Source organism: Eumetopias jubatus, unplaced genomic scaffold (assembly GCF_037043125.1).
Source record: "Eumetopias jubatus isolate StellerSeaLion01/CBP00866 unplaced genomic scaffold, mEumJub1_p1.0 scaffold_7, whole genome shotgun sequence".
In the NCBI taxonomy this organism is placed as follows: domain Eukaryota; kingdom Metazoa; phylum Chordata; class Mammalia; order Carnivora; family Otariidae; genus Eumetopias; species Eumetopias jubatus.
The window spans coordinates 145,709,270-145,722,076 of record NW_028274813.1 but is presented as its reverse complement, the minus strand read 5'-3'; the positions used below and the strand labels follow the sequence as shown (position 1 = coordinate 145,722,076).

The following is a 12,807-nucleotide window of genomic DNA, read 5'->3' as shown; positions in this document are numbered from 1 at the left end:
TATCCATTTGAAAATACACTGGAAAACATTAGTATATTTTTTTGGTTATAACATCTAGTAGAGTTTTCTCTTTTTTCCCTGATATTTCATTGGTAAAATTTCCATACACCTAGAACAACTGAAATATCTACATAGTGAGCAGCTGCAAACCCACCCCCCAGATCCTACCACAAGTGTTTCTTTTCACTTGTTTATCTCAGGGCTTCCTGGATCTCTTCTGTCCATTGGTGCATCTTACCCAGCTCCCTCAGACATAGCATTTACTTGACTGAGTTCTGTTTAGTTTTTTGTCTTTAAGTAATATGTATGCATAATGAAATGCTTATATTTTAAGTTTACTGTTCCTCAAGTTTTGACAAATGTAACCTGTATAACCTAAACCTCTCTCAACATTATATCTCACTTAGAAAGTTCCCTTGGGCCCTTTCCTGGCCCATCCCTGACCCCGTTTTCCAGAGGCAACCACTGGTCTGATCTTTCTTTACTGTTGATTAGTTTTGCCTGTTCTAGAACTTCATGTAAATGGAATCACGTAGTAGTGTCCTCTTTTGTGTCTGGCCTTTTTCACTTGGTAATGTTTTAGTAGTTTCAGTGGTTCATTATGTATGTTTTAAAAAGTTTTCCATCACTTCTTCCCAGTTCTCCAGTATTTGTTAATGAATTAAACGATGTTTCCCAAAATGTTTTTCATGAAACACTAGTTCTGAAAGATGCTCTGAGAAAAACTATTTAAATAAGGAAAAATTCAAAGTGTATTTCTTACTATAGTTGATGAGTATTTTTTCTTCTTTTGAAAATCATGTGGTTAGAAAGCAAAGCATAATTTTTTTTCTTGAAGATTTTTGTTTACTTGAGAGAGAGAGAGAGCATGAGACGGGGGAGGGTCAGAGGGAGAAGCTGACTCCCTGCTGAGCAGTGAGACCGATGTGGGACTCGATCCTGCGACTCCAGGATCATGACCTGAGCTGAAGGCAGTCACTTAACCAACTGAGCCACCCAGGTGCCTGCAAAGCATAATTTCTTTTTATGTAGGTCCCATCTGAATAGTTTTTTGGGGTCATTTTTTGGGCATTCAGTAAGTTTCTATTTTTGGTGTGGCATGATGTGTGCTTTTTACTGTTAGAAAATACTTTTTTCATAGGGGCTTTTTATATACCAAATTCCATTAGAAGACTATGTACATTATATGTTGGTGGTATTGTAGTTAATTGTGAGGAAAGTACAGATGAGAGTAGAATTTTCTTAGATACACAGTTTTCTTTCCTGTATTTTCAGAGATTACTTTCTTTGGGAAAGGATTGGTTTCTTTCTTCCACAAACAACCATCCTAGGATGGGTTTTTATTGTTAAGCTCGCTCCTTTAGTGGCTTATTTCTGGGAAATAGTGGCTTCTAATAATTTCTGCTTCCCCTGAGATAAGCTTTCTTATTTTCTTTTGTAATCACATGTAGAGTTTACTGGCCCTGCTGATGAGGAAAGAAAGCTGTCTTTCTTTTTTAATAGTACGGTAGTACGGTTTTGTGTTTATTTTTGGGGGCCTGCTGCACAAAAAAACAGACTGGATTATAGTCTTATACTTTTTCAAGTGAATGTTTCTATTAACACCCCATTTCCCTAAACTGGGTGGCTCATTTGGTTAAGCATCTGCCTTCGGCTCAGGTCATGATCCCAGGGTCCTGGGATCGAGCCCCGCATCGGGCTCCCTGCTCAGTGGGAAGCCTCCTTCTCCCTCTTTCCCCTGCTCGGGCTCTATCTCTTGCTATCTGTCTCTCTCTCTCTCTCAAATAAATAAAATCTTTTTTTTTTTTTAAACACTCCATTTAAGGTTGTTTGTATTTATTATTTTGAGGGAAGGTACAGGAGGGAATATAGTATATAAAAAAAGGAAAGCCAAAGAAGGTACTAAAAGATATGCCAAGTTTATTTTTTATTTTTGTCTAGGGCTGACCTTGTATGAAGAATTTAAGCATGAGCTGTTTCATTTATTATAAACCTTTTCAGTCTATGCAGATAGTAGAAATAATATTACCCAGTACTTTGCTTAGCTCTTATATCTTTTCTTGAAAGTATTTTCTCATTATTTCCCTTAATCCTCAACTCTACCAAGAGATAGAAGCCACAGTTTGCACAAGTAACAGGGGCAGAGCTGGAAATTGAAGCCAGGCCTCTTGAGAAAGTTTCATTGCTATTTCTCTTGTACTACAAATGTAATTTACTGACATCAGGATCAACGTTTTGTAGTTCTGTGGAGCTTATGACTTCATATCGTATAAAAGTGTTGTAATTGTTTTGAAGTTTTTGTATGTGTGTGGTGTCTAGTCTATACTCTTTATGTGTTTTAATTTTAAGAGTTTAGAGAAAGGTTTTGATTTTTTTTTTCTTTTTGGAACATGAATGTTTCCGTTATATTCTGTGCTGACTGGCAGCTTTCCAGCTGGTTTTATAGCTTTTCCTTGGAGGTTGTAAAAAAGCATTAAATGTGGACTTTCTCTCACAGTAAGTCATGATTATTTGGGCAGAAAAAGGCACCCATATGCCAGGGTGTGTAACAGAGGACAAAAACCCTGTGATGTCACCCACATGCAGGGTGGGAGCATTTTAGGTATGGAGTGTTGGTTGAAGTTCGAGCAGTAGTTACAGAGACCTGGTCTGGGCTCGAGGGACAGTGGTGTTTGGGGTCATACAAGAGAAGTGGGCACTGGCCTCCAAGTGGAGAACTGTGGAAAACAGAACTGGGAGTGGGTGTGCAGGGGTGACAGGGAGCAGTGAACAGTGAGCAGAGAGCAGGAAGCAGAATGGGTTGTGCCAGACTGGAGTGAAATGTACTCTTTCACGTGCCCTATGGCATCTAAATCCTGGGACGTATGTCTCTTCGTGCAGTGGACACATTCCCCAGGTGACATGTTTATACCCTGAAGTTTGAAAGCCACTGCATCGAGGGCCACGAATATTAGGAAAATTAATCAAGACTCTCTCCTGCAGTGGGAACTCAAAGAATTAAATCTTGAATCCCTAGCCCAAGGGTTCTCAATCTTTGTTGTTCATTAGAATCACCTGGAGGGCTTGGTTAGACACCCATGGCTGTCGCCACCTCCAGAGTCTCTGATTCCTTAGAGTTGTGATGGGGCCTGGGAATTTGCATTTCTAACACATTTCCAAGTCCTGCTGATGAGGCTTCCTTTTCAAAGACTGTGTCATGTTGTTTATACAGGCACAGTCTATTGCACTGGGAGTTAGAGATGTAGAGGAAAGGAAAACCTCCTCATGAGGCTTTCCTTATTTTAGGAAATAAGACTATTAAAAAAAACCCAACCATATTCCAAAGCAATTAGATTTCCCTCATAATTTTATTCTGTCCTCCATAATTAATTCTTGTTGCTTTGGATCTTGAGTCCTTGATGGAGGGCTTAACCCATCTCTGGGAGTCTGCCTGGTGTGTACTGGAAGGAGTGCTGTCAGCTTCTGCTGGAGTCTGTTCCCTACAGGGTTGGTAGTTCCGCTGAGGCTCTGTGTTTGTTCTTGTTTGTTAAAGACCCATTTTTGGCCTTCAACTTTGGAAGGAAGCAGGTAAGACATAAAGCTCTGGTTAATTAATTATACTTAGCAACAGTATCAGAATGGACAGGACTAAAATTCTTGGCAGGGTGGGCTTCATGGCTGTGTGTAAGGATTTGGTTATTGTCCACCTTGGGGGTTAGAACATAGCAAGGCAGTGAGGCATGGTTGCATCTCTAGGGCCTCTCACCGTCCTGGGAACTGTAGAGTGTGTGTTTACATAACATTCTGCTTGTATGTAATTAATCTAGGCACCTTAATTTTCTCTTTTTGATTTGCTAGCTCTTCCCATATTATGGGCCTAGAGCATAGGGAAACTTTAATGGTGGTGGTGAGCTAATGAAGAAATAAGGAACATCCCAACTCTACCTAATTTAATGATCAGCCTTCCTCCTGCTTGTGAGCATTTCATCATGAGTTCCGTGATGTGGGAGCCCATGTTTGTTATTCTGGTGATCTGGAAAGTGCCAAAGACCATTTGGATGTAAAAACACCTTGATGATTTTTTAGTTCAAAATTTAGAGTCTGACCCTGGGAAGATGGTATCAAACAGCTTCCAGGGGAGGCTGACCTGGGCTTGAAAGAGAGTGGCTATACTGTGACTTTTCCAGGCTGGCATGAAAAAGTGGTTACAGAGAGGAGGCCCAGTCTGGTAATAAAAGGCTCACAGTTTTGTTTATTGATCAACTTTGTGAATTCTGACACATTTTTGCAGGTTTTGTAAACCAAGGCAGATAAAGTTCACTTTCCCTGGAATCTTGTACATTTTATTGTATCTGCTCACTTGGCCCTTACCATCTTCTTTCTGTTCTGGTATAACTAGATATTTTTCTTTAAGACAAAAATGCTATCTTTTTTCCTTGATAGAAACATTCATCATCTTGCATATATATTTATATTTCTCTGCCACATTCTTTCTGGTTTAATCTCAATTATCCATATTACTTACAACTTTTATCCAAATTAAGTAACTTCTAATTCAGATAGTGTTTTTTTCTGACATCAAATACATGTTTTTCCACACCAGTTCTGTAATTCTCCTACATAACCCAACTGTGTGTCTAGGAATTCAGTTCAATTCTGACAATTACTAGTTAGCGCAGGCCCTGTGAATTAAGGTCTCAGTGCTACAAGACTGCCTTCACTTTAGATGCCAAATGGGATTTCCAGACTTCTCACATTTTTGCCTGGCTGACTACAAATTCAGGGGTTCTGCAACTCCCCTCAGGTTCAATATTCTCTAGAACCAGTCACAGAATGCAGGAAAACACTTTACTTATGTTTATTGGGCTATTATAAAGGATACAACTCAGGAACAGGCAAATGGAAAAGATGCATAGAGCAAGGAATAGGGGAAGGGGCTTAGAGCTCTCTGCCCTCTCTTGGTCCCCCTACTCCCTCAGCACATCTGAGTGTCCACCAACCTGGAAACTCCCCAGTCTTATAGTTTAAGAGTTTCTATAATTTAATCTGCAGCCTGCCTCCCCTCTTGGAGGTCAGGAGGTAGGGCTGACAGCTCTTACTGTCTAATCACTGGTCCTTTTGGTGACCAGCCCACACTGAGGTTATCTAGTGGCCCTACCCCGAGCCAGCTCATTAGTATAAACTCTGGTGTGGTGGAAATGGGTTTGTTAAGAATAACAAAAGACATGCCTATCCTCGGTTAATTCCAAGGGTTTTAGGAGCTCTGAGACCAAATATATATTTTTATTATACCATAGATAAAAAAAAGTGGGAAGTAGGTGTTAGAGCATTTTAGCAGAGCTCTGGAGTCTACCTTATAAGACCCCCCCAATTTTGCATATTTAATGAGCAAAAAAAGAGTTGCAAAGTTGGGGGTGCTTGGATGACTCAGTTGGTTAAGTGGCTGTCTCTTGATTTTGGCTCAGGTCATGATCTCAGGGTCCTGGGATCAAACCCCACGTTAGGCTCAGTGCCAGGCCGGGAGTCTGCTTGAGGATTCTGTCTCCCTGTCCCCCTTTTCCTGCTTGTGTGCTCTCACTCTTTCAAATAAATAAATCTTTAAAAAAAAAAGTTGTAAAGTTGTTTTTGCATCCTGCCATTGTAGTAGCAATCTGAGAGAAAAGTATGTGTGCTTGTATTTATTAACCTGTGCTTGGTGGCGGATGACCTAGAATTCTTTCTTGGCATTTGTTCAGGGGTTCACAGATTAGCTATTGATTAAATCAATTTAATATTGGGACAAGTGTCTCTAAGTTAATGAAAGAATTGAATATTGTTTTTAAGCTAATACACTACAGAACAACATAATTTTTGTCGATAGAAGTTTGTCAGATTTTTATATTAATTCAATTAGAGTGAGTCAATAATCTTACATTTTCACAATCTTAAAAATGTGGAAGTCACGTTAGGTTACCTGATGAGTAAAACTTGCATAGGAGATTTAGAAAAAGTCAGATTAACTAGACCCTCCTTAAGAAAACAAACCCAAGGTTTAGAAAACTTATATGCTCTGTTGTATGCCATTGTGGTAGCACATCAGGGAATGGAATTAGAGCTGTTTTTAAGCAGAATTAATCCAGTCAGTCTGATTTCTGCAGGGGTTCACCGGGATTATGTGAATTTGAATTCTGTGTGTAAAGGTGCTTCTAATTTAGTAGTTTCTAAGAGATTTTTTCTTTTCCTCAGCTTTATTGAAATATAATTGATATATTAAAATTGTGTAAGTTAATAAGGTGTACAGTGTGATGATTTGAATGCCCACATACATCGTGAAATGATTAAAGGTTGCTTAACACCTCAATCACATAATTATTGTATTTTTGTGTGTGATGAGGACATTTAATCTTTATTCTCTTGGCAACTTTCAAGTATACACAACTTTTTTGTTAACCATTGTCACTGTGGTATACATTAGATCCCCAGAACTGATTCCTATTGTAACTGCAAGTTTGTACCCTTTGACTAACAGCATCTCCTCGTTTACCCCACTCCTGCAGCCCCTGGCCTCCACCAATCTATTCCCTGTGAGTTTGGATTTTCTAGATTCTACATATAAGTGGATCATACAGTGCTTGTCTTTCTCTGACTTATTTCACTTAGCATAATGTTCTAATCATCCATTGTTGTAAATGGCAGGATTTCCTTTTTTATGGCTGAGATAATATTCCATTGTGTGTGTGACACACCACATCTTTATCCATTCATCTGTTGACACACTGTTAGGTTGTTTCCATTTCTTGGCTATTGTGAATAATGCTGCAATGAAATATGGGGGTAGAGATACCTGTTTGAATTAGTCCATTTCCTTCAGATATATACACCCAGGAGTGGGATTGCTGGATCATATGGTAGTTCTGTTTTTAGTTTTTTTGAGGAACGTCCATGCTGTTTTCCACAGTGGCTGTACCAATTTACATTCCCACAAACAGTGCACAATGTTTTCATTTCTGAGAGATATTTTTTTTTTCCTCCTTAAAATGTTGGCTACTATTTAAAGTATCAGAAGTTTCTCTCTTTATTTTCTGTGGATTCTTGATTTCCATTTTATTAGATTATATAAGCCTTTATTACTTCTTTTAAATGAATCAGAATAGGAGTACCACTAGATTTAAAAGACTTCATGGTTAATAATTCCTTGCAGAGGTAAGAAAATATACATACACAGTGAAGGGTACTTATAGTGGTTTTGATATCAAGGGTCTATTTGGCTATATAGGGTTTTCCATTGAATGAATCTGAAATATTTTTAATTGTCCAAAGTTCCACCATAGTCTCATCCACCCCATACAAATCTGGTCAGCATATTGGTGTCTGGCCTTGCAGTTGACTGTGAGGTGGTAAGGTACACAGACCCTGGGGCCTGCAGTGGGGTGATGCTGCCCTTACCAGTCTAGGGCTCTGGGTGATATATGCTCTGTGCACTATCCGGGTGGTAAGAAATGCATTTCAACAAGCTTAAGATGCCTTAACAGTAAGATGTGCTATTATTTATCACCAGGAGAGAATTCACTGCACATGAATCTGATGCATCCCATTTGGCACGCTGACTTTTGGGAAAGGTGCATCTCGGGATTGGTGAAACACACACCTACTTCATGGGGTTGAAGTTGATTATTGAGTTGATTTATGGTGTGCACAGAACAGTATCTGGCTCCCAGTCTGTGCTACTTAATAGTTTGTGATTCTCATAGTGGTGTTTAAGTGCAGGCAGAAGCGTCAGTGTCCTGTCTGTGCATCAGTTCTCTTGTCCCTGTGAGTCCCCGGTGCTGAGTCTAGGGTGAATGATGTCCATATTCCCATGTTAAATAAGTCAGCTTGTGAAGGGACATGTTTGCCTGAGAGACTGAACTCCTGTTTTTGATTAGAGGAGGTGCAGCAAGAATAAATTCAAATCTTTTATATCATGTATTTATTTCTAAGTTCAGTGTTAGATTTTTATCTTATTAAAAATATTGACACTGATACCCAGATTATAGCATTCAAAAGCTTAGACAGAAGTTTTAGTAAAGAGTGAGTTCCTGCCCAACAGAACACCTGTCAGGTGTTCTCCAGACACCTGAGCTTTTTTTTTCCTTCTTAGCAATATTACTAGTTTTAGAATATTTCCAGAGATGATATATGGACATATAAGTACATATATGAAACATACACTTCATTTTAAGTAAAAATTAAAGTCTTCCAGAATATGAGGTATACCAGAATTTAGGAGAAATGTACAAAAATGTATCATAGAGTTTAACCCTCAGTCTCTGTCTTGACTTTAGTTTATCTTTCTTTGAAATCAGTAGATTTACTCCTCCTGAGTCCATCTGAATTGAGTCAAGGAGAGATGAGTGAGTGGGTGAGAAGCACAATCCAGACTAGTGGCCCCGTGGACTGTGGGTGGGCTACCTGGGGCCATGGATCATCCTGGGCAGTGCTGTGTAATTGTAGCTTCTTTGTTCCCCATGTCAGCCATTCAGATCCTTCTCCACACCAGTCTTTGGAACTTCTTTGAAAAGCACTTTTCTTCTGGGAGATGCGGTGAATTGTATAGCATGTGGGTCATTCATTCATTTGCTCATTGATTCACAGCCTCATCCAACTTGTCGGGGTCCTCCTCTGTCAGTGAGGGTGGTTGTAGGTGGTAGGATGTGATGGTGAATGAGCCACGTATGGCCCCTCCTTTCCTTTCCTGGAGCTTACATTCTAAGTGGGACAACCAATAAAAAAGTGTTAGCAGAAAGAAAAGAGATATGAAGAAAACAGAACAGGGAGATTCAAGAAGCTTCCAGGGTAGGTCCCTTAGATCACATACCAAGGCCCGGTGCCTTGTTCACATCCTCTCACCCTGCTGTGCCTTGACATTGATGTCTCACCCTCCTGTAACAACTTTGTAATGGCCATGACCTGTGAGGACAGGCTGTATTTTTTTTACCATGGTACCCCCAGCACCGAGCAGAGTAGTGGCACCCAGGAGGGATCCAATAAGTAATTTGTGTTGTGAGTTAGTGTGTCCTCTCAGCTTCAGGCCAACTAGGGTCGTACCAGTTCCCTGGAGGAGGATGGGACGCCGAGGATAAGTGCCCTTTTATGTGTCATTCAGGTGGATACTTTAAGCCTTTTTTACTCTTTTATCCATCCTACTGGATATCCTGTATACTGTAACATAACTGTTACCCATCCTCTTCCTTAATTTTATTTCTCTGTCTTTTAAAATCCCATTATTGATTTGTTGGATCACTTTTCCTCTTTCACTTGAGAATTAAGTTTTCCTGTCAGTTGAACACACAGCATCTTTGTATTTAATCTGCTGCTAAAACCTTTAAATTGTTTGTAATTGTATTACATTACTAATAATGAGATAGACATAATAGATACTGTACTGTATCTTTGAATGGCCACTTCTGTGTTTGTGTTCTATTAGAAAGTTTTCATAGCTAAAATCTCTTAAAATTGTACTTCTTTATAAAAAGAAAAAAATTTCAATGTCATACAAAAACATATACAATATCTCTTTTTTAACTAGTATTTGATTAATTGGGACTCTTAGTGCGATAGTTATGTATCGGTGCCCAGATATTTGGTCAAATATTATTCTGGGTATTTCTGTGAAGGTGTGTTTTAGATGAGATTCACATTTAAATCCATGGACTTTGAGTAAAGCAGATTACTCTCCATAATGTGGGTGGGCTTTATCCAGTCAATTGAAGAGCCTGAATAGAAAAAAGACTGACCACCTCCAACAAGAAGGGATTCTGCCTCCAGATTGTCTTTGGATTCAAACTGTAACATAACTGTTTCCTGGGTCTTGAGCCTGCCAGTCTGCCCTGCGGATTTTGGACTTGGGCTTCTATAATTGTTTGAGCCAATTCCTTAAAATAAATGCCTTCTCCCTCCATCTCTCCCTTTCTCTCTCTCTCCCTACACATTCTTTTGGTTCTCTTTTTGTGGAGAACACTGACTAATATGCTTAGTTACCCATAGTTTTTTCCTACAATCTATTTTTGAGAAGCAAATGATAGTGAACAAGCTTTCTTAAAGGTAGTGATTAAGGTAAAAACAAAACATAAGTGAATCTTCTTGAACATTGAAATGCTGGTCTTCCTGATTATGCCCAGGGCTGTTAGAGGTATGCCTCTTCTACCTGTCCTGCGGGAGCCACACAGAAAAGGTGTCTCTACCTCTAGGCTGCTGCTGCCCCTGGGCCCCAAGCCTTCACCCCTTGGCACTCCTTCTGTAGGTCCTAGACACAGTGATTTGAATGGAAATCACTTTGGATGGTTTGTAAAAACCTCCTCACTGTAACTGGGCAGGAATGTCTTAAAGTCCTGAGGTCATCTAGTCCTACTTCCATTTTCAGGGACCATGTGGCAGAGCTCTCTCCCATCAGTGGCCCCTCAGGGTATATTGCTCTGGGTTCTTAGGAAGGTCAATTTCCCCACTTTCCCCTTCTCCCCAGCTTTCTGTGATTTGTTTGGGCAGTTTGTGTTCTGTTTATTCTCTCTCTGTAAACTTTGAACCCTGCATCCATAAAAAGGAGAGCAAATACTGAAACTAATGTGATGTTGTCTCTGAACTGGTCATGCTAATTCTTCTTCTTACTTTAGTTATTTTTCATTATTATTCTCTGTTTCCTTAACTTCCAGTGATGTCATCCTGCCTTTGCTGTTGTAAATGTTCTCATTTATCCTTCTGAGAATAAAATGTTACATGCGCTTAATGATGCTTCTTGTCAGTTTCCTGGTGACTGTCAAACAAAGCTTTTCAACCTGGACAAGAGATTATGTGACCAGTATATCAACTTTAAAATGAGAATTTTTGGGGCACCTGGGTGGCTCGGTCGTTAAGCATCTGCCTTCGGCTCAGGTCATGATCCCAGGGTCCTGGGATTGAGCCCCGCATTGGGCTCCCTGCTCAGCGGGGAGCCTGCTTTTCCCTCTCCCACTCCCCCTGCTTGTGTTCCCTCTCTCGCTGTCTCTTTCTCTGTCAGATAAATAAATAAATAAAAATAAAATCTTTAAAAAGAGAATTTTTATTCTTATTTGTAAAATTTGTAGAATGGTGTAGAGCAGGGGTTGGCAAAGTTTCTGTAAAGGGTCAGGTAGCAAATATTTGAAGCCTTGTGGACCACAACTGTGTGGTAACATGGGACCCTACAGTTGTGCCAAAGCATCCATAGATAAAACTAAGCAAATGGATGTGGCAGTGTGCCAATAAAACTTTATTAACAGACACTAAAATGTGAAGTTCATATAATGTTCATAGTACAAACTATTATTATTCTTTTGATTATTTTTCAATCATTTAAAAACATAAAATCTTTGCTTTTAGGTCAAACACAAACCAGCCTTGAGCTGGAGTTGGCCCCTGGCTCTATTCCCCGGGTAGAATAGGGCCTAGCAGTTAGAGCCAGCAATGTGTTCTATCCCAGCTCTATTTCTCTGGCTAGGACCTACTCTGTGAAGCACAGTTTCTACATCTGTGAACTAGAGGCAGCAAAGCCTGCCTCCTTGAAAGGTTGTTTGAAAGATTAAAAAGTATAATGTTGTTTGGCTAGGTACTCTTATGTAGTCTTATCTAGTTCACATCAGCTTATTTTCATTTTCCATTGGCTGCTCCCCCCTTAATGTCCTATTTTGGGATATGATTTTTGAATTAAATATATCTTGTTTTAATTTAATGTAATTTAATTATTTATTTGAGAGAGAGAGAGTGCGGGTGCATGAGCAGTGGGGAGGAGCAGAGGCAGAGGAAGAAACAGACTCTCCGCTGAGCAGGGAGCCCCATGCAGGAAGCGATCCCAGGACCCTGGGATTGTGACCTGAGCCGAAGGCAGACACTTAATTGACTAAGCCGCCCAGGTGCCCATATATCTTGTTTCTTAAGATTCTACTTTGTTGTCACACTTTCTATGTTATTAGGTTAAAATAAGGGGCTAAATAAATCAGACTGACTTATATTTGTGTTTAGTTTTTCTGGTTAAGGTAGACGATTATCTATTGCAGATGCAAACTCATTCTCCCTTCATTCGTGATACATTTCCTCATGTTTTACTGGCCCAAGGCCATATGCTGCTCTAGCTTTCAGGACCCAGCTCTTTGCCTGAAAATGCTGCTTCCAGACTCTCTTCCAGCTGTCCTCCCTGCTCCTTGATACTTGACTCAGGACCCTTGCCAAACCCAGATTTGTACTGATTAGTTGTGTATGTGATACGTCTTTTCTAGAGATTCTTTAGGGCTATAGAAGGTATTTTTTTTCTTTTGTATACAAGTGTTTACCATGGTGCTTTGATGTGCTGTGTGGTAAGTAACATGTTTATTGAACTTAATTGAAATTTTACTGTAGTTTTAGGGAAAACCATTTAAAGAGCTTTTATTTTTAAAATTAATATGGTACAGTTTATTCCTTTTAGGTGTTCAGTTCAATGAATTTTAACACATATATAGGTTCAGGTAACCATCACTGTGATCATGATTCAGAACAGTTTCATCATCCTTAGAAAACACTCTTCTATTGCTCCTTGTGTCACATATTCCCCCAACACCTGATCCCTGGAAACCACTCATCTGTTGTCCATCACTGTGGTTTTGCCATTTTGAGAACTGTCATATAAATGGAATGATACATATATAACATTTTATTTTTTTATTTTTAATTTTTTTCAAATTTTATTTTTTTAAATAAATTAATTTATTTTTTAAAAAGATTTTATTTATTTATTTGAGAAAGAGAGAATGAGAGATAGAGAGCACGAGAGGGAAGAGGGTCAGAGGGAGAAGCAGACTCCCTGCTGAGCAGGGAGCCCGA

The 12,807-nt window shown here is 39.5% G+C and overlaps 1 protein-coding gene across 5 annotated transcripts in view; it reads left to right on the top strand.

Moving 5' to 3' along the window:
* The window catches only part of HERC2 (HECT and RLD domain containing E3 ubiquitin protein ligase 2), a 253,596-nt gene that overhangs the window by 12,071 nt on the left and 228,718 nt on the right, over window positions 1–12,807 (top strand). The gene's annotated exons all lie outside the window — the stretch shown is intronic.